General features: G+C 38.2%; 1 protein-coding gene across 19 annotated transcripts in view; it reads left to right on the plus strand.

Moving 5' to 3' along the window:
• The window catches only part of ZC3H12C (zinc finger CCCH-type containing 12C), a 176,542-nt gene that overhangs the window by 103,338 nt on the left and 53,237 nt on the right, over positions 1 to 19,967 (plus strand). For 3 of the 19 annotated variants that reach the window (XM_072821890.1, XM_072821891.1, XM_072821893.1), the window contains one exon: positions 14,111 to 14,215. The exons of the other annotated variants lie outside the window; for them this stretch is intronic. The gene's annotated coding sequence lies outside the window, so the exon portion shown is untranslated. The remainder of the gene's footprint in view (positions 1 to 14,110; positions 14,216 to 19,967) is intronic. 19 annotated transcript variants of the gene reach the window in all.

Consider the following 19,967-nt stretch of genomic DNA (forward strand, 5'->3'; position numbering starts at 1 on the left):
AGAAGATAAGCCCAAAGACCATTTTAGTTTGGCCTGGCATATGTTTAAGCAGCAATGTAGTACCACCAAAGGGAGCGTTTTTTGTTTTTTGTCTTTTGTTTTTGTCAGAAACCTCAAAGGTTTTTTTATGAGTAGGGGTTTTTATTGATTTTTCCTGAACCTTATCTCTGTAGTAATATAATGTACTTAATTGTGGAGAACTTAGGAAATGTAGGGAAATGTAAACAATTTTTAAAACCCCTGTAACCCAGAGATAACTAACAATATTATGATGGATTTCTCTCTGATTTTTCTATACGTCAGCAAAGGATTGTCTTCCTTAAAATGAAAATAGAAAATAATGCCCCATAAAGCATAATGTACGTGGTTTTACATCATAACACTGACAGTAATTCTTGTGCTCAGTGAATTAGCCCACAAGCAGATGTCTGAAAATTCAACATGTTCTGCCTTTAAGATAATTATCAAATCCCTAAGGAGGGATAGGGAATACATAGAAAATCCCAAGGTTGTCTTATTTGCCTGGAATGTTTTCCCTTATGCTCCCTTACCTTTTGCCTGGCTCACATCCCATTGTTGAGGCCTCAGCTTAGACCTCACTGGTTTACTCTTAAACTTTTAAGATTGATAACAGTAGGTAACTCTTAATTGTGCCAATCATTGTTCTAGATGCCATACATGTATTAATGCATGTGATATTCACTGCCTCCTCCTACATGAGAATTTGTTTGCAAAAAGATAGGTCTTGTATAATTAGGATGTGATAATAGAGCTTTGTATCCTACCTTTCCATCCCCAGTTAGCATACACTAAGAATTTTCTCATGACGTTAAAAATATTTCAGGACGCTTGGTGGCTCAGTCAGTTGGGTGTCCCACTCTTGATTTCAGTTCAGATCATAATCTCGGGATCCTGGGATCAAGCCCCGGGTCTGGTTCTGTGCTCAGCTGGGAGTCTGCTTGAAGATTCCCTCCCTCTGCTCTCTCTCCCTGCTTACACACACTCCCTCTCCCTGTAAAATAATAAAATTATTATTATTCTCTCTGTAAAATAAATCTTTGAAAAATTTTTTCTTTATTTTTATTAAAACCGTTTCTTCCTAAGAACATGTCATTTTATTTATTATTCTATTTCAGTTAGACATCCGGTTCTTTTCCCCATTATTTTAATATCATAATGCATTAGTTGAATGTCCTAGTAAAAAAAAAAAATGTTTTCTGCATCTGTGTTCTTAGGATTCATAGAAGTAATGATCAAGGAGAATAAGCTTTAAGGTTTTTGATGGCCATAAAGCTTTCCGGGAAAGTTATATGGATATGTACACCTATTAGCAAAGAGCGAGAGAGCTGATTTCATCCCAAACGTGAATGCACTGTTGAGTTTTTAAATTTTTGACAGTTAGATGAGCATTAATATCTAATTTTAATGCTGACTTTTTTTTTTTTTTTTTACTTAGACTTTAAATTGTTAAAGTGGTACAAGTTAATTAAGAAAAAGCAAAGAGAAAATGAAAGCCACCTGGAATCTCCTTACCAAGAAATAACTAATGTAAATGTTTGGATAAATACTCTCCTTTTTTTTATTCCCATAGGTATACTTTACAGAATTTTTACTTGGGTTTTTAAATAACACAAGCATTTCATAGTCTCCCAGTTTCAGGCAAAATTATTTGCTTAATCCCCTGTGTTTTCAAAATACAATGTATTTCCTCACAGAGCCTTGAATATTTGGTGGTGGTTCACTGTTTTCTTCCTTATTTTCTGCTTTCTGTATCTCTGCTCTCCATCTGTAATGTAAAACAGAAGATACTGCCTAGAGCATAGATTCGTCATAACGATTTACTGGTAATACAAAATGCTGATAACAGTACCTTTACTATGCCTGGGATTTTATTTTATTTTTATCTTGTTTTAGGCTCCCTGAGGGCAAGGACTTGGTGGTCCACATTGTTGAATCCCAAATCTTGTATATCACTTGGCACATAGTAGACGCTTTATGAGTGTGTTTTTTTTTTTTTTTGATAAAGGCCACATAGTACTTAAAATGAATCTGTTCATATGGGTAGAATGAACAAAAGCCTATAGATGATTAAGAGATGGTTTCAATAATTAATTCAGAGCAAATAACACAGTTGGTACCCAAAGTTTTAAAAGGTCGCTTAGAATGTATAACGTGATTTCTTGAGGGGCCATACACATTTACCTCCTAAGAATATAATTAACCTTATCTACCCCACTTAGCAGGGGAAGGATATTACAGAAGTGAATTTTTTTTTTAAAGATTTTATTTATTTATGAGAGACACAGAGAGAGAGAGAGAGACAGAGGCAGAGACATAGGCAGAGGGAGAAGCAGGCTCCATGCAGGGAGCCTGATGTGGGACTCAATCCCGGGTCTCCAGGATCACACCCTGGGCCGAAGGCAGGCGCTAAACCACTGAGCCACTCAGGGATCCCCAGAAGTGAATTTTCTAGAACATTTATTCTTAAAGTCTTGCAAGAGCAAAACATTTCAAAACTATTTTATTTACTTTGATTTTTTTGTTCTTGTTGTTTTAAGTAGGCTCCATGCCCAACATAAGGCTTGAACTCATGACCCTGATATTAAGAGTCCCACGCTCTACCTGCTGAGCCAGTCAGGTGGCTCATTTTAACTATTTTAAATGGAAAATTTATATGGGAATTTTTATATTTTTCTATCTTCAAATAATATGCAGCTTATAATTTCATTGGTTGTAAAATATAATAATAGTTCACATTTATTGGGTACTAATTCTATGCCAGGCAAAGTATTAAGCACTTTACTTATATTATCTGATTTAGTTTTGCAACAACTCTAGAAGATTTATACTATTGTTTTGCCTGTCTTCCAGGTGATGGAACTGATACCTAGAGATGTTAATTAACTTGGCCAAGGTTATCAAGATTTCTGATTTATTTTAAACTAAATAGCAATACTTGTTATGCTTTTTTTTTTTTCTCCTGTAACATGGCAGGGGCAGAGGGACCTAATGATTTATATTGATTTATATTTTTACTGGGTCTTTTCTCCTTGATGTTAGCTACTCCTTGCTGACATTGTCACTCCCTCTCTCTAAGCTGCTGTGCGTTGTGAAACTGAAGGACAACAGCTAATATTAGGTCTAAAATAAAAGTGTCCAGGCAGTGATTAAGGCCTGATGCTCAGATAGTCTAGGTTGGAGAACTGAAAAGATGATGCTGCACAGAGATGGCAGGTGAGGGCTCTGAAAGCAAGTAGATGTGGATTTGCATTTCCTAGCTGTGACCTTAGGGAAGCCTTGATTTCTCTTTGACTTCTCATCCATCAAACACTGTGTACTTTTGCAGAGTTGTTTTTACCAAATCAAGATAATGAGTGTAGAAGTGCCTGGCACATAGAAGCACTCGATGTTATTATAGAATGATTTGATTGGACAGAGGTTTTGTTTTGTTTTGTTTTCTAGTCTACTTATTGAAAGGCTCGAAATTGTCTCCTGAGTAATTGGGATTACCGCATATAAAAATTCTGTAAGATCAGGTTTGCTGTTACTGCTTTTAATATGTCCATTTATATTTTAGATTTTTCCAAAGGGCTTTCAAATCTATTACTTCATGTTTTTTAGGGTGAAGCTAAAATTAGTTTTTGTTCTTTGTTCTTAGTCATCTGTACTCATTTACTATTCAAAATTATGTGGGCTTATTTTTATCCTTATTCTGTGACTTAGTCTGTTTCAGATCTTGCCTTTTACTTTATAGCTCATTTTTATTATGTGCTTACAGGGAGTGGGTTTCCCATATAGTTGAGGCTTTCTCCTTCTTGTCAACGTAGACATTTTTTGTTTTACCGTTGAGTTTTCATTTTCATTAATGGTCTCACTGGGATGGTGATCTTAAGTATTGGATACTTTCTGAAATTTTGCTATAATTTTAAATGATTAGTACAGATTTAAAAGGCTTTAAAACGTGCAGTAAATTATCTATTTTGATAAAGTAGGTATTCTGCTGTTGCTAAGATAGTGTAAAGCAACATAAAAGTCGTGGACATAAATATATGTTAAAATTGGCAATATCATGCATAGGAAAAAACAGTTTTAAATAGGAGAAATGTTTTCTAAACTGCATTTCTATTATTTTGACTACTTCATTTTATCTTTTAAAATTAAATTTTGAGTTTACTTAACACATTCACTTTATCACATTTTTAGAATCCAGAAAAAATCTAAAATGATACAGAAAATCATCTATAATTCTCACCTAGAGATAGTTTTGGTATCACTATCTTCGTTTTAAAAATCTTTTAGTCAATATAAACACATCTTTTAAAAAATGTGTATTCATATGTAGTTTTGTATTCATATGCTCATTTAATATGTTTTCCTGTGTTATTAAATATCCTTTTAAATGCTTATTTTTATTGATTGAATGGCATTCATCATACTCAACTACTGAAATTAGTCAAGTTCATATTGTTGAATATTTGGTATGACCAGTCTTTTTTATTGTTATACACAACAGTGTGATAAGTGTCCATGTATATTGATCATTGTACACATCGATTCTATTTTTAACAAATTCCTAGATATGATTATGAAAATTGCTTCCTAGAAAAGTTACACCAATTTATATTCTACTGACATGGCATGAGAGTGTCCATTCTTTGCACCTGTCACCATTTCCTCACACAGCCTATCTTTGTTATTTGATAGACAAGAATGGGCATAATAGTGCTAAGAAGTGCATTCCTTAAGAATGCATTTGAGTTCCATTTCTGACACTTACTGGCTCTGTAATCTTGAACAGTTTTCTTATAATTCCTCTAAGCCTTAGTTTCTATGCAGAATTGTGATAGCAGTACTTATAATCATGATATTATCATCTAATATTATGGTGTGGAGATTAATAGTTGATGTGTATTGAAGCATAAGTCCTTGAGAGATTCTAGCTACCATTATTTGTTATGAGTGAGATTTCTCCTCGTTATATTTTGTAATTTGGTTACCTATATTATACCAGCTATGGCCGGTATAAAGGAAAGTTACTCGTTTTTTAAGTAATCATCTAGCTACCTTACTGAACTTTTTTTATGTACTTTAAATTGTAGGACTTAGTTCTAACATGTTTTCAGTTGAGTCTGTTGATTTTCAGAATATGTATGTAATGGTAATGTAATAATTCAGTTTTTTCAATATTTCAGTTCTTTTTTTTATTATCTTATTGCATTGGTTGAAATTAGAAAACAGTGTTGATTAATAGTAGGCATTTGGGCTTACTTCCAATTTTATTATTTTATTTTTTAAAATATTTTATGTATTTATTCATGACAGAGAGAGAGGGGGTGGGGGGACAGAGACACAGAGGGAGAACAGGCTCCATGCAGGGAGCCTTACGTGGGACTCGATCCCAGGTCTCCAGGATCACACCCCAGGCTGAAGGCAGCGCTAAACCGCTGGGCCACTGGGGCTGCCCTTATTTCCGATTTTAATGGGACTTCCTCTCGTATCACTTTTTGAATGTCAGGGCTATTAGGTGTCTCCTACACACACGCACACACACACAAACACATATTCCTGCAAATAACTACAAAAGTTAAATGTGAGAAACTTGAAAATAGACTTCTATGTCATGGAGGAGTCCTTTAAATTATTAAATCCATAAGTATCTTTTAGGTACATCTTCAAAAATATTTTTTCAGTATTTGATTCATATTCTCTTCCTTTTTAATTAAATGTGCAATCAGTTTAAATAAATCTTAAATTTCAGCAAGGCTGAAATAATACTGCTTTAGTGTTTTGCCCCTGGAATAGAACCTTTTATTCAAATGAAGTCTTAGGATCAGGGTTCCAGTGTCCTCCTTATTCAGCCTCTTAGGCATTTTGTAGAACACTGTGAAAACTACTTCCCCTCCAAAAAGATTCAAATAATCTGTCCCCAAAATGACAGTGCTACTAAGCCTGAAGTTTTCAGAGGTTAGGAAATCTACCTTGTGATGTCATGAGGTTTTTATTAAATAGATTTTGTACTGCAGTTCTAATTTAGCATGTTTAAAAAGATGACTAAGTATGGCAGTATGTGCTACATGAAAATATATTCACAAATCTAGGTAGTATCTATCATTAGGTTACTGAAATTTTGGTCCTGGAGTCTTCTTTTTTCTACAGCATTCCATCTATCATTATATCTTAAAATACCATCAACTTGCCAATGACTACCAATGTTATATTTCTCTTTTATGCACCTGTCTTGGGACAACTCCATTTGTATAGCTGTTACAATATGAAATGAAAATTATCTAAAGCAGTTTTTTATACTTCCAAATCTGTTTCTTTCTAAGCCTTCCCTACTTCAGTTAAGTGTTACTACCATCTTCTCAGCTGGTCAAACCAAAAATCTAGAACTTCTTTTTTTTTTTTTTTTTTTAATTTTATTTATTTACTCATGAGAGACAGAGAAAGAGGCACAGGCAGAGGGAGAAACAGGCTCTCTGTAGGGAGCCTGATACGGGACTTGATCCCAGGATCCTGGGGTCATGACCTCAGTGAAAGGCAGATGCTCAACCACTGAGCCACCCAGGTGCCCCAAATATCTAGAACTTCTTGATTGGTCAGATCCCCTTTTCCTCTTCCACAGCTACCTCGATGGATGAGCCTTTAATCAATTCATGTAATGAATTGAATTAACAAGATTGTTAATATCTTATCAGAAATATCTATTATCATAGAATAAAATCCATCCGGTTAGTATGTATTACTACAATTTGAATAAGCTACGTAATTTACCTTTCTTTTTTTTTTTTAATTTTTTTAATTTTTATTTATTTATGATAGTCACAGAGAGAGAGAGAGAGAGGCAGAGACACAGGCAGAGGGAGAAGCAGGCTCCATGCACCGGGAGCCCGACGTGGGATTCGATCCCGGGTCTCCAGGATCGCGCCCTGGGCCAAAGGCAGGCGCCAAACCGCTGCGCCACCCAGGGATCCCCGTAATTTACCTTTCATATTTATAGAGCTCTTGTGGATAATATAAGTAAGATTAGGCATATATTTGGTTAGTTTTTGTGCCGTCTTTGTTAGGTTTTGTCAACAGAATTATGCTCACTTCTTAAACCAGTGACATGCTTTCCATGGTCTTCAGTGCCCTAGAATTATATAAATGAAGCTGGGTACTTAGAGGTTTTGCTAGAACACATCCATAGAACCTATAGGTGTAACATCCTTTTTCAGGAATGGAATTGTGAGCATAAATCTTTCATAGACTTTCATTTCTTCCATGATATTGACATTTATAACCTTTTCTTAAGTTGGCTTAATTATGGTTTCTTAATTTATTGGCATGAAGATTTATGGGAAGAATCCTTCCATTTCATTGAACATGACATTTGTCTTGTTAGGTATTTGCAGAACTCCCTACTCTTGCTCACAGTTTTAGGATGTTTGTCATTCATTTGTACATGTCGAACCAGCTCTCCATTTCATTAACCAGTTCTACTTTCTCTTTTTTGGCTCCTAGTTTATTTCTGCTTTAAATTTTATTACTTTGTTCATTCACCTTTATTTGATTTGCTTGCTCATTTTAATCTTTCCAATTTAAATCTTTAATTCCTTGATTTCTTCTTTTCTATTAAATACCATTAATATTAAATACCATTAATTTTTCCTCAAGTATCATTTTGGCCACATCCCCAGGTTATATTTTTATTTTTCTTTAAACAGTTACTTGGAAGAGAGTTTTAATTTATAGATAATTTGGTTTTGGCTATCTGTTGGTAATGCCTATCTGTGTATCATGGCCAGAGTATATTTCCATTCTCTCTAGGTTTGCAAAAAGGTGGCCTAGTGCAAATGTCTGCCTGTATCTCAACTTTTGAAGTCAGGCAGCCTGTGGTGAATTACTCTGTGAGTACTGGGGATAAGGGTCTTTTTTATTATCCTTGTTGTTGCTTAAATACGTATAAACCCCAGGGTTTAATGCCATCATCATTTAAGGCCTGTGGATGAGAGAAGTAAATCCAATGCTTTGGACATCAGGGCTTTCTGTCATCTTTGTGTAAGTATAGGATGGTGTTAACTTTCAAAATAAGCTCATTTCCCAGTTTGTTTTAAAAGTATTTGAGTTCCTTGCATGGAGCTTCTCTGCTCCTCTACACACCTCTTGGTCCTCGTGTGTTGTCCCCACCCCACTCCCCCGACTCCCCGTGTGTTTGCTAGGATGTCCTGGGGCTGGGAGTTGAGCCAGTGGCTATGGCTTCTTCGTCATCCTCCCTCTGCTCTTCACCAAGTTAATAGTGTGACAGGGAGCGTCTTCTGAATCCTCCCCATTGTCTTCCTCAAGATTGTAAAGCTTCCAAAGTAAAAATTAACTGTTCTTTCCTGACCTGTTGTTTATGGATTGGATGAATAAACTGGCCAAGAGGAAGAGCAGAATCATAGAAATCACTCTCCATTCTTGAATGTGGGCAGTAGTGGCAATTCTAGTAATTCCCATGAGAAAATTAACAAATTACTCTTTTTCTGAAAGAACAAAATGCTTCAAATTACTGCCTTTTTATTTCCCTGGTAAGCTAGCTCCCTACTGTTGGGTGCTCTCTAAGGTCTTCTGATTGCATTGAAGAGAGAGCTGCTGATTGGTCCCAACGCCATACTCCTTCCCCTTTGGAGAAAGGACATCAGCAGGGAACAAGAGACAGCTAATGTCTGAAGTCAGACCCTGCCCGCAGATCACAGAGATTTTCTGTACCGAGAGACTAGATTCAGAGTACAGGAAGCATGTTTAAAGTACGATTTTGAAGAAGCACTAGGAATCAGCTTAGAAGAAAAAAATTTCACAAAATTGATGTTGTGACTTTGGTGGAGGTAGGAAGTTTTAGTGCTGGCCTGGGTGGCTAGGAAGCAGGTGCCAGGTTGGCAGCTGCCACTTAGCCTCGAGACCACCCCGAGCTGCGAGAGCACCTGAGTGAAGCTGTGGCAGGTGGAGAAAGCACTTTGGAGCTCCTGAGTGACAGCCAGAAGCCAGAATGCCAGTTTGGCAAGTGTGTTGCTGGGTGCTGAGTCTTGGGCCTGAGCATTCCTCAGAATAACAGGGAGATCGTAAGTGTTTATTTCCTACCTTGGTAGCAAACGAGTGCTTAAGCTTTATGTGCACTTCCATAGATGGAGTACTTAGTCATTGATCAGCTCCTTATATAGGCAGGACAGACCCACAGAGATTTACATTTCACCAAAATCCTGGACTAGTTTTCTTCTCACTGTGTGATAGCCTCTTATTCAACTTTTTGTACCATCTCTTAAAAAATAATCAGTCCTGGAAATAACATAAAAAAATTAGTTATTTATCTTAGAACAGCTGGTTCCAAAGACTGATTCATGTGGTTGCCAAATCTTTGCTTTCCAGTGAAATAGTTTTTTGTTTACCAAACCAAATGGGTTAGGAATCTCCTAAGAGTGAGAAAGGCTGGCTCTTTCCTCCCTGCACCCCCTTTACTCCAGGCACGTGGGGGGGGCGGCACGCACACACGCACATACACACATACACAGCAGCAGCATGAAGGAAGAAGGATGCAGGGACGAGGAAGGAGACCCAGGGCCTGGCTAAATAACACTCTTTAAAAAAAAAGATTTTATATATTCATGAGAGAGACGCAGAGACACAGGCAGAGGGAGAAGCAGGCTCTATGCAGGGAGCCCAATGTGGGACTCGATTCCAGGTCTCCAGGATCAGGCTCTGGGCTGAAGGCATCGCTAAACTGCTGAGCCACCCAGGCTGCCCCCTAAATAGCACTCTTATATTTAATAGTCTTTCATCAGTTTCTTTAAGTCATTTGGTTGAACAAGCTATTCTTATAATATTCAATGAACTTTTACCCCTTCTTCAAGAATACTTCACACTTAGATGTTTAATCATTATTTTAATCATATAAGCATTGCAATACCCTCACTGATCTTACTTTGGGAGTTTTGATTTTGAGGAGAGGGCATCTGGAACGAGCAATGAGGGGAATCTTTAGAGTGAATTCATTGCCAAATGTCCGCATTAAGCCTGTAGGTGTCTCCAAGGCTGGGACAGAAGATTGACGATGTATACATACGATGTATCAGAAGAGGAGGGGGGAGAGCAAGGGAAAAAAATGAGCCCCCCCCCCCCCCCCCCCCCCCCGTCTCCAGAGTTTCCAGTGGGAGATGTATTTCTTGCCTTCTGTTCTGAACTCCTGGCAGTCCTGGCCCCCTGGGTCTGTGGGGGCAGGGAAGACCTGTAGAGTTGGGGTGGTGTTAACAGACTTAACTCAGTTCACTTATAGGCAGACGTGCACACCTTTTTTCTCCCTGGCCTCACTGAATCCATTCTCCCGGCTTACATTTCTTAAAAAACAAAACAACAAAAAAAAACCCTTCTCCTTCCCGAACACCCCTCCTCTCAAATATCTTTGTCTTATGCCTTTCCTGCCTAACATTGCAAGAATGTGTGTGCCATCCTTTCCTCTTCCCCAAATGCCTGCCCCTGGGCTGGTAGTTTTCCCCTGTGGTCTGTGCTTCCTTGGAGCACTCCTGGGTAGAACTGGGGCCTTTTGTGATGTTGGGCGGGAAGAAATTTACATCTTTATACTCCTGTCCTCTCATTGAAATTTAGCATTTCCCTCAATTATGAATGTAAGTAATAAATCCACTACTAATAACAGCATACATGACTTTATCACCCACAGAAAGCATAAATGTTTCCCTATCGTGTCACAGTCCAAATAAATACTCCAAAATACTGTTTTCACTTTTAGCTACTTGAAAATCATGATAGTTATTAGAGTGCCTGCTTCATCTTGTTCTTTTCATGTGTTTGTAAAAAATATGTAAGTCACTAAATTCACAATTTTTACATATTTTATTAACTATATTTTACTATACCTAGCTTCTTTGTAATGCTGTCTGGGTTTTTACATATTTAACAGCATTACTTTGGAAAGAGGTCTGTAGACTTCAGTTGCCTGAGAAGGGGGTATAAGGCACAGAAATGGGGCTGAGAACATCTGTCCATCCCTCTCTTCATCTCACTGAAATAAGTCCTTCCATGGCCACTAAATGCCTTTACCCAGTGTCTTCTTGGTCATTTTGTAGTGTATTTGTGTCATTTGATGCCACCATTTTTTAAATACTTTTTAAAAAATATTTTACTTCCTCTTTTGCCTGGATCCATGGGCTCTATCTTAGATAATATATCCTATTTGTTTTTTTTTTTTTCTGCATAACTTTAGATACTAGTCACCTTTTGTTTGGACTATTATAATACCTTCCTAATGCATCATCTTTTAGTTTCTTGCCCCCACCCCCCAAAACTAATGCAGCTGGAGTTATCATCCTAAAATGTAGCTAGAAAACATATCATTCACATTGCCAGAAACCTTCAGGGTTCCCCATTACCTTTCTAAAATCTGGGTAGAAATATAACCTTCTCCTTTTAAAAATTTTAATTCCAGGGTATCCCTGAGTGGCTCAGCGGTTTGGTGCCTGCCTTTGGCCCAGGGCGCGATCCTGGAGTTCCGGGATCGAGTCCCGCATCGGGCTCCCGGCATGGAGCCTGCTTCTCCCTCTGCCTGTGTCTCTGCCTCTCTCTCTCTCTCTCTGTGTCTATCATAAATAAATAAATGAATCTTTAAAAAAATTTTTAATTCCAGTGTAATTAACATATTCCAGTGTAATATTAGTTTCAGATGCATAATTTAGTGAATCAGCACTTCTATACATCACCCCAGTGCTCATCATGACATGTGCCCTCCTGCATCCCCATCACCTGTTTCCCCATACACACACAAACCCACCTCCCCTCTGGTGACCAGCAATGTAGGGTTAAGAGTCTAGTCTGTTTCTTGGTTTGCCTCTCTCTTTTCCCTTTGTTTTGTTTCTTAGATTCCACATAAGAGTGAAATCATACAGTACTTGTCTTTCTCTGACTTAGCATTATGCTCTCTAGCTCCATGTTGTTGCAATGGCAAGAGTTCACTCTTTTTTGTGGCTAATATTCCATTATATATATATATACACACACACACACACACACACACACATATACATACACATGCACACCATCCTTTTTATCCATTCATCTATGGATGATGGACACTTGGGCTGGTGTCATGATTTGGCTGTTGTAAGTAATGCTGCAATACACACTAGGGTGCATGTATCCCCTTGAGTTAGTGTTTTTGTAATCTTTGGGGTAAATATCTAGTAGTGCAATCGCTAGATTTTAGGGTGCATGTATCCCCTTGAGTTAGTGTTTTTGTAATCTTTGGGGTAAATATCTAGTAGTGCAATCGCTAGATTTTAGGGTAGCTCTATTTTTAACTTCTCGAGGAGCTTCCACACTGTTTTCCACAGTGGCTGCACAGTTTGCATTCCCACCAACAGTGCGAGACGGTTTCCTTTTCTCTGTATCCTCAGCAACACTTGTCTGTTTCCTCTTCATCCTCAGCAACACTTGTCCGTTTCCTCTTCATCCTCAGCAATTCTCGTTCCTTGTGGTTTTCATTTTAGCCATTCTGACAGGTTTGAGGTGATACTGTGGTTTTCATTTTCATTTCCCTGATGATGAGTGATGTTGAGCATCTCTTCATGTCTGTTGGCCATCTGGATATCTTTGGAGAAATGTTTATGTCTTCTGCCCATTTTTAATTGGATTATTTGGTTTTTGGGTGTTGTGTAAGTTCTTTATATGTTTTGGATACTAGCTCTTTATCAGATATATCATTTGCAAGTATCTTCTCTTGTTCAATAAGTTGTCTTTTAATTCTGTTGATTGTTTCCTTTGCTGTGTAGAAGTTATTTTGATGTAGTCCCAATAGTTTATTTTTGCTTTTGCTTCCTTTGCCTCAGGAGACATTATCTAGAAAAATATTCCTGTGGCCAATGTCAGAGACATTACTACCTTTGCTCTCTCCCATTCCTTTTTTTAAAAAACCTTCAGTAGTTTCCCAGTACCAGAGTTGAAACTTTGGCATGGCTTTCAGAATTTCCCATGAACTCAATACATCGTGACTTTCTAGCCTCTTCTATAGCACTATTACTTACACAGTGTTCTGCATATTTTATTATCTCTCACATCTCTGGGCCTTTGCTCCTGTTGTTCTCTGGGCAAAAATCCTTTCTTTCCATACCTTACCTTGCTCCCCATCTTCCCCCAAGCACAGATGCATGTACCATAGTCTGTATGGGACTGTGTTGCCACCATCCATCTCCACAGCTTAATATGTCACCTCTCTAGACCTTCTCCAACCATAGCCAATGTCCTTGTCTCTGGTACTGACTGATATCTCTGTTAGAAGCATTAATTTTAATATACCCTAGGCTTTCTAGATATTCATTTACCTGGTTTCCCTAGTACAGTTTATACTCCTTAGAATAGCACCTGGATACGTGTTGATGCAGTCTCTCATCCTCATTCAGCATTATTCCTCTGATGTAGCAGCCTTTCAAATACATATTTCTTTAGTGAGTGCATGAATTCACAGCTTACTGGCTTACCCTCTCACCCAGTTTGGTTGGGTAATCATGGAACATGCTGCTCTTTTCTTGCCCGACACCACTGTATTATTTCTTAAATGTATACAGTTTTAGAATGAAATGGGATCAACTAGCTAACATTTAACATCTTAAATGCCCTAAGAACTGATGTACTCTATAAGTAATGATACTACTCTCAATAAAAATCCCTCTGTCATAAGAATCTTTTTTTCATAGAAGATTTTGTTAAATAGCAGTTATTTAAGGGAAAAAATCATCATGGCTTTAATTTCTCAGTAGTTAATAACTTCTAGATCTTAGGAGAAAGCTAACTCAAGAAAGTGTAGCAATTTATTACCTGGGGAGAGTTCCGTGGCAAGAAATTAAAATGTTAATGAAATTATGTTAAGAGAGAAGTGGGAGGGGATCGCTGCTCCTTGTCTAGAGCTACTTTTTTAAAATAATTTTTCAAAGCCTACCATCTAAATTGTTAAACTGAAAGAAATGTCTCATTTTCAATAAGAAATCCTTGCTTCCTTTCAGGTGTCTTACTGGTTTTGTTTCTTTCTTTTTTTTTTTCCTAATTATATTTCCATTTTCTCCCTCCTCCCTTTATTCCTGCCCACCGTCAGACCATTGTGTTTCTTCTGGATCACTGGCTCCTTCTGGATGACTTTCATGCTTATGTTCCTTCTCGGCTTTCCATCAGCATCCCCTGATTATCTTCACTGGCCGAGGTATTTGTGACCCTTACATCTTCAGTAGCCTTTCTTACAAAAAAGCATGGGTATGTTTGGCCTTTCAAAACTAAATGTTACCCCCCCCCCGAGAAACATTGCTCTAAATTATTAATTTAACAAGACTCATATGGTAAGATCATGAACAAAGGCATAGCATGAGGCATTTGAACTCCAAGTGGCTTGAGTTTTTGGTTGTGTAAACATGTGGTAAGAAGAGCTAGTGGGACACCATCATACTCTTTGTCTCCATAGTCTGTCTTGTCATTAGTAAAGAGAGAACTTTTTGAAAGTGAGAACATAAAATAATAAGAATCAAGTTTTCTGGGGTTTTTTGTTGTACAATTTCACTTTTCCCATAAACTTTAAGATAATACTTAGCATTTACTATGTGCCAAACACTGTTCTAAGTTACCTTGTGTACTAGACCATTTAATCTTCATAACAGCCCTATGCTGTTGGTGGTGTGTTACTCGCATTTTCTAGTGGATAAAACTGAGACACAGAGCAGTTAAATAACTTGTCCAAGTTACTCAGTTGTTGGGAGATGGTATGGTATGATGTTGGTTTTTATATTTATAAATTATAATCTCTTCCTCTTGCCCATCCTCTATTCTTTGGACCCCATGCTGGAGTAAACTCTTACCTGGAATTTATAATAGAGATTCAGAGACATGTTTCAGAATAGCACTAAATCAGATCTTTAGAAATAGTGGTACCTCCATAGGAAAGCATGGCCCAATCTAGTCCAGTTCTATTTGGTAAACTGAGCAATTGGTTTGTCATTGAGACAGAGTTTGAGTGGGATACCATATCCTTTTTCTAACCTCAAAATAGGGGTGCCCAAATATGGCAAAGCAGATAAATTAAGGAAAGTGACAAGCTAGTCTTACAATTATTGATATAAAAATTCTTGGAAATATCAGCATATATAATCCTCTCAAAATGTAATTGTGTTTCTATATTAGACACTATTAATATAAGTCACAATGTTAGTCAAAAAAGTGTGATCATCTTAAAATCTGAATGCTGCCCACATTCCTGATTTTTTTTCCTAAATTTTTCATGTAGGAGAAAAACATATTTCTATAAATGACTTTTCAAAGGCTCTATATAGTGTGGTGTGTATGTGTATAGATGTAGATAAGCAAGTAGTTACATATAGCTAACACTTCCTGAATGCTTACTATGTGCCTGACTTCACTCTCAGGTTCTTATATTTATTAGCTCATTCAGTTTCAAAACAGCCATATTCTTTTTTTTTTTTTTTTTTTACAATTGAGAAAAATGAGGTACAGGGAGGTAAATTTGCCCAAGGTGATATATATGTATGTTGTATATTTATATACAACACACACGTAGATATACAACATACAAATATACCAATAATAAAACTCTAGAGGTGTTCCCATCAATATTGGGGACAATGCAAAATAGCCAATTAATGCACTGTAATTAGACAAAAATATGGAAGAAGAGTTATAAAAATTGGTAAGGAAGAGGCCATCTGATGATTTTATGTCATATATACCTGGAAATCCCCAGAGCCTCAGTGAAGCACTGATACCAAGGAGGCACCTGGCACCAAGGAGGTGCCCAATTGCTGAGTGAAGCTGGTATTAAAAACTGCAATTGAGATCTTGAAGATCTTTATCTTGATAAAGGCGCAAAGAGGTCACTGACATACCTAGTTTTCTTTTTTTTTTTTTAATTTTTATTTATTTATGATAGTCACAGAGAGAGAGAGAGAGAGAGAGAGACAGAGACACAGACACAGGCAGAGGGAGAAGCAGGCTCCATGCACCGGGAGCCCGACGTGGGATTCGATCCCGGGTCTCCAAGATCGCGCCCTGGGCCAAAGACGGGCGCCAAACCGCTGTGCCACCCAGGGATCCCCATACCTAGTTTTCTAAAGTTTTATATGAATAAAATAATTTTTTGGACACCAGTAGTAACTAATCAATAAATAAATGAGAGAAGGGGGGAGAAACCTTCATTCACAGCAATAAGACAAAAAATATTTTAAGATAAGCTTAGTAAGAAATTTATGTCTCTCATGAGGAAATCTAGGGAACTGTATTGAAAGAAAAAATTTCAGTAAGTTCTTTTTTGTAATTTACAAACTATCCTATGAATTTCGGGTGTACGTCATAGTGATACAATATGTTTATACATTACAAAATGATCCCCATGAAAAGTCTAGTTACCATCAGTCAGCCTACAAAGTTAGTACAATATTCTTGACTACATTCCCATTCTGTACATTAGGTCTACATGGCTTATTCATCATGTAGTTGGAAGTTTGTACCTCTTAATCCCCTTTATCTATCTTGCTCACCCCCAACCCTTCTGCATTGGGTAACCACTAGTTTGTATCCTGTTCCTGTGAATCCGTTTCTATTTGTTTTGTTTTTTTAGGTTCTGCCTGAGTGAAATCATATGTTATTTGTCTTTCTCTGACTTATTGCACTTAGCATAATGTCCTCCAGGTCCATCCATAGTGTTGCAAATGGCAAGGTCTCACCCCTTTGTATGGCTGAGTAATATTTGTGTATGTACCATATCATTCCTGATCAACAGTTGAACAAATCAGCGTACTATTAAAGCAAGTATTACCATAGCATGGTCTCCACCAAACTCCCAACAGCTTTTTGGTTAAAATCTGTCAAAATAATTGTAAAGTATCTGGAAGCATGTACATGTAAAAATAGCCAGGATAAAAATATGAAAACAAGGAGAAAAAATGTAATGAGAGAAGACTTGCACATGCAGGGTTCCCAATATATTATAAGTTTCCAGCCCTGATACATGGTACAGGCACAGAACTAGGAGATCAATGGGACACAAATGGAACTGTGGAAATAAGCCCAGGTTTACAAGACATTAGTATAAAATAGGGTCCTATTACTCCCTTTGCTCAAACTCTCCGAAGGTTTTTCATCTGAGAATATGAGCCAGGGCCTTAGTGTGGGATCTATGATCTTGCTTCTCAAGATAGGATCCATGGGCCAAGGGCAGTGGCGTCCGCTGTGAGCGTGTTAGGAGGCAGAGTCTCTGGCTTCCCAAACCAGAACCTTGAAGATCTTCACAGAGCAGATGCTATGTAAAGTCTGAGAAATGTTGCCCTTCAGAGCTCCATGTGACCTGGCTTCTCCTGAGGGTCTCTTCTGCCCTCCACCTTCTGACTCCCCTCCCTGCTCACTTACCACCAGTATGACTGGCCAGGTTGCTGCTACACACACACACATACATTGAGGGCTTCATTGAGGTGTCTGCACGAATCTCACCTTATCAGAGAGGCCTTCCCTGACTCAGAGTTTCCTTCTAGCCTTTAACCATCATCACCTGGTATGTATGTACTGTTCATGTTCCATCGCTCCCCCTGTGAGCTTGGTGACAGAGAGGGGCTTGCTTCGTGCTCACTGTATCCCCAGCAACTGGCACCAAGGAGGTGCCCAATTGCTGAGTGAAGCTGGTATTAAAAACTGCAATTGAGATCTTGAAGAGTCCCATAGAGAGGGAGAAATTCACGCAACTCTTGTTGTTCATTGTAGTTACAATCTGTGAAGTTGCTGAAATGATGAACCATCAGTCCTCAAGGAAATACAAGACTACGTTCCTGTGAGCCTCTGGTCAGAACATTCTCATGGGCCCATCAATACATAGCTTGTTGTATGCGTGTTGCTGTTTAAAGACACCTTATTTAAGATCTGTTGACTCGTGAATGCTTGAACTTGGAGCCAGCAGCGCGGGAACTCCTGCCCGCCCAAAGCTCACCTGCCTCGCATCCCTTCTTTGTCAGGCACCTGCAAGCCCTCCCGCACTTAAGAGCACTGGCCAGCACTCGGGGGCTAGGCTTGGGAGCAGTTTACATGGCAAAATCTCCAACAAACACTCCCGAATGCAAAAAGACCTAACACCAAGTGGTATTTTTTGGGACATGTGACTACAGTATGAGAGCTTAGAGCAGGAGGCAAAGCCTCACTTGGTTCAGCCTCAGCTGGAATGTCTCCTCAGCAACTCAGATTTTTTGCCTCTCTGCACACGCGCATGTCCACGGAATGACTCTGAAGCACCAAGAGTATTAATTTGGAGATTACAAATACATTTCTACGAGTAGGCAAATCTGCAAATGCAGAATCTGCAAATAATGAGGACCAACCACACATCCTTCTTTCAATAAATATTTATTGAGTTTCTCTCTGCTCTGCTCCCAGAATTATCCACCACTCAGACATTTATTGAGTCCTGGCCTTATGCCAAGCCCTGTGCATCACTCAAATAATCCAAAGATAAATTTAACCATGTTCCAGGGAAGGTTTCCTGGCAGAGTTGGGTCTTAGCGGAGTCTTCAGTAGTAATGAGTAGGATTTTAATATGTGAAGCTGTGGAGAAAGGTATTTTAGAAGAAAGAAGCTTTAAGTCACTGGGCTTCTTAAACTTGGGTGCCCATTAGACTCATCTGGCCTATGGCCAGTCCAGAAAATAAACATATGTAGGTGTGAGACTCTGGCAGCAGTCTATTTAAAATCTTCCCAGATGATTCTAGTGTGCAACCAAACTGAGAGAAATGTTGCTGTAAATACTCATGTTTGGGTAGAATATAGGTTATGTGAAGGGAAGGACAAATAAATCTGGAAAAGGGATTTTGACCCAGATATTGAAATGCCATCATTTATTTAGCAAACATCTATTAAGTGCCCGCTGTGTGTCAGGCACTTTGCAGGGTCCTGGAGACACACCAGAAAACAAGACAGGAATCCCTGCCTTGTTAGAGTTTACGGTCAAATGGTGTTGGCAGCTGTTTAGGATGATTCATGTTCTAAATTTAACTTATTATAGTATACGATGATTTGCATTTAGAAGGAATCTTGTCCTAAATGCTCAGAAATCTAAATTATTACATCGCCCTCTGATATGAATAGAACTCTATAAAGAGAAACTCTGTTATAAACTTCTGTGCTGATTTCACTCAGCATTGTCTAACACAACCATTTATTTTGTCAGCCTCTCAATGTTTTTTCGATTGCTTGCACACCAGGACAGTTGTCTAAAACCAGTAGTGTGCAGTAATTTAGAATCACTGGTATGAGGGCCATTGGAAGTACTGACTCAGGCATTTCATTCTGCCATCTTAGAAGAATTGGTATGTAAGGCATTATTTCTGTCTTGATTATCAATAGGAATTTAGCTGGAACTCATAATAAGAAGAACTTCTATTGGGTCATAGCTGATTTGTAGTTGCTTTCGTATTGTTCACTGCATACCATGCTTTTTTTCCCCTGAGTTCCTTTACACAGTACACTCTTAACACACTCTTCCAGACCATTTGTAAGAACAGACGGACCTCATGATAGAGCTTTCATTTAATCTTCATAGCCTGACTCTGCCAATCTCTCTTTTCCCAATGCTCCTGACCAAGCAGTGTTTGAATTAGTTTGCTAAGTAAAATAATTTAATGCCTAAAGAACAAGCCCTGTGCCCATCCTCAGCTGGGATGGATAGCCCGGAGATAGAAGGATGTACACAAATGAGCATATACTGGATAGAAAATGGCATAGACCATGGGATTGGTAAAGGTCCATAGCATCAGGAGAGAAGAGTTGAGTTCTGACCAGGCTTGGATGATGGTGTTGTGAATATTATCATTACTCTAACAGGCAAAGTGTCATTAAGTTGTTAGAATTCAGAGAACATCTTGTGTATATTTTATATAAAATCACACTTTTGGTCAGCTTTTCCTCAGAGTTTC

Source organism: Canis lupus, chromosome 3, assembly GCF_048164855.1.
Source record: "Canis lupus baileyi chromosome 3, mCanLup2.hap1, whole genome shotgun sequence".
NCBI classification, from domain to species: domain Eukaryota; kingdom Metazoa; phylum Chordata; class Mammalia; order Carnivora; family Canidae; genus Canis; species Canis lupus.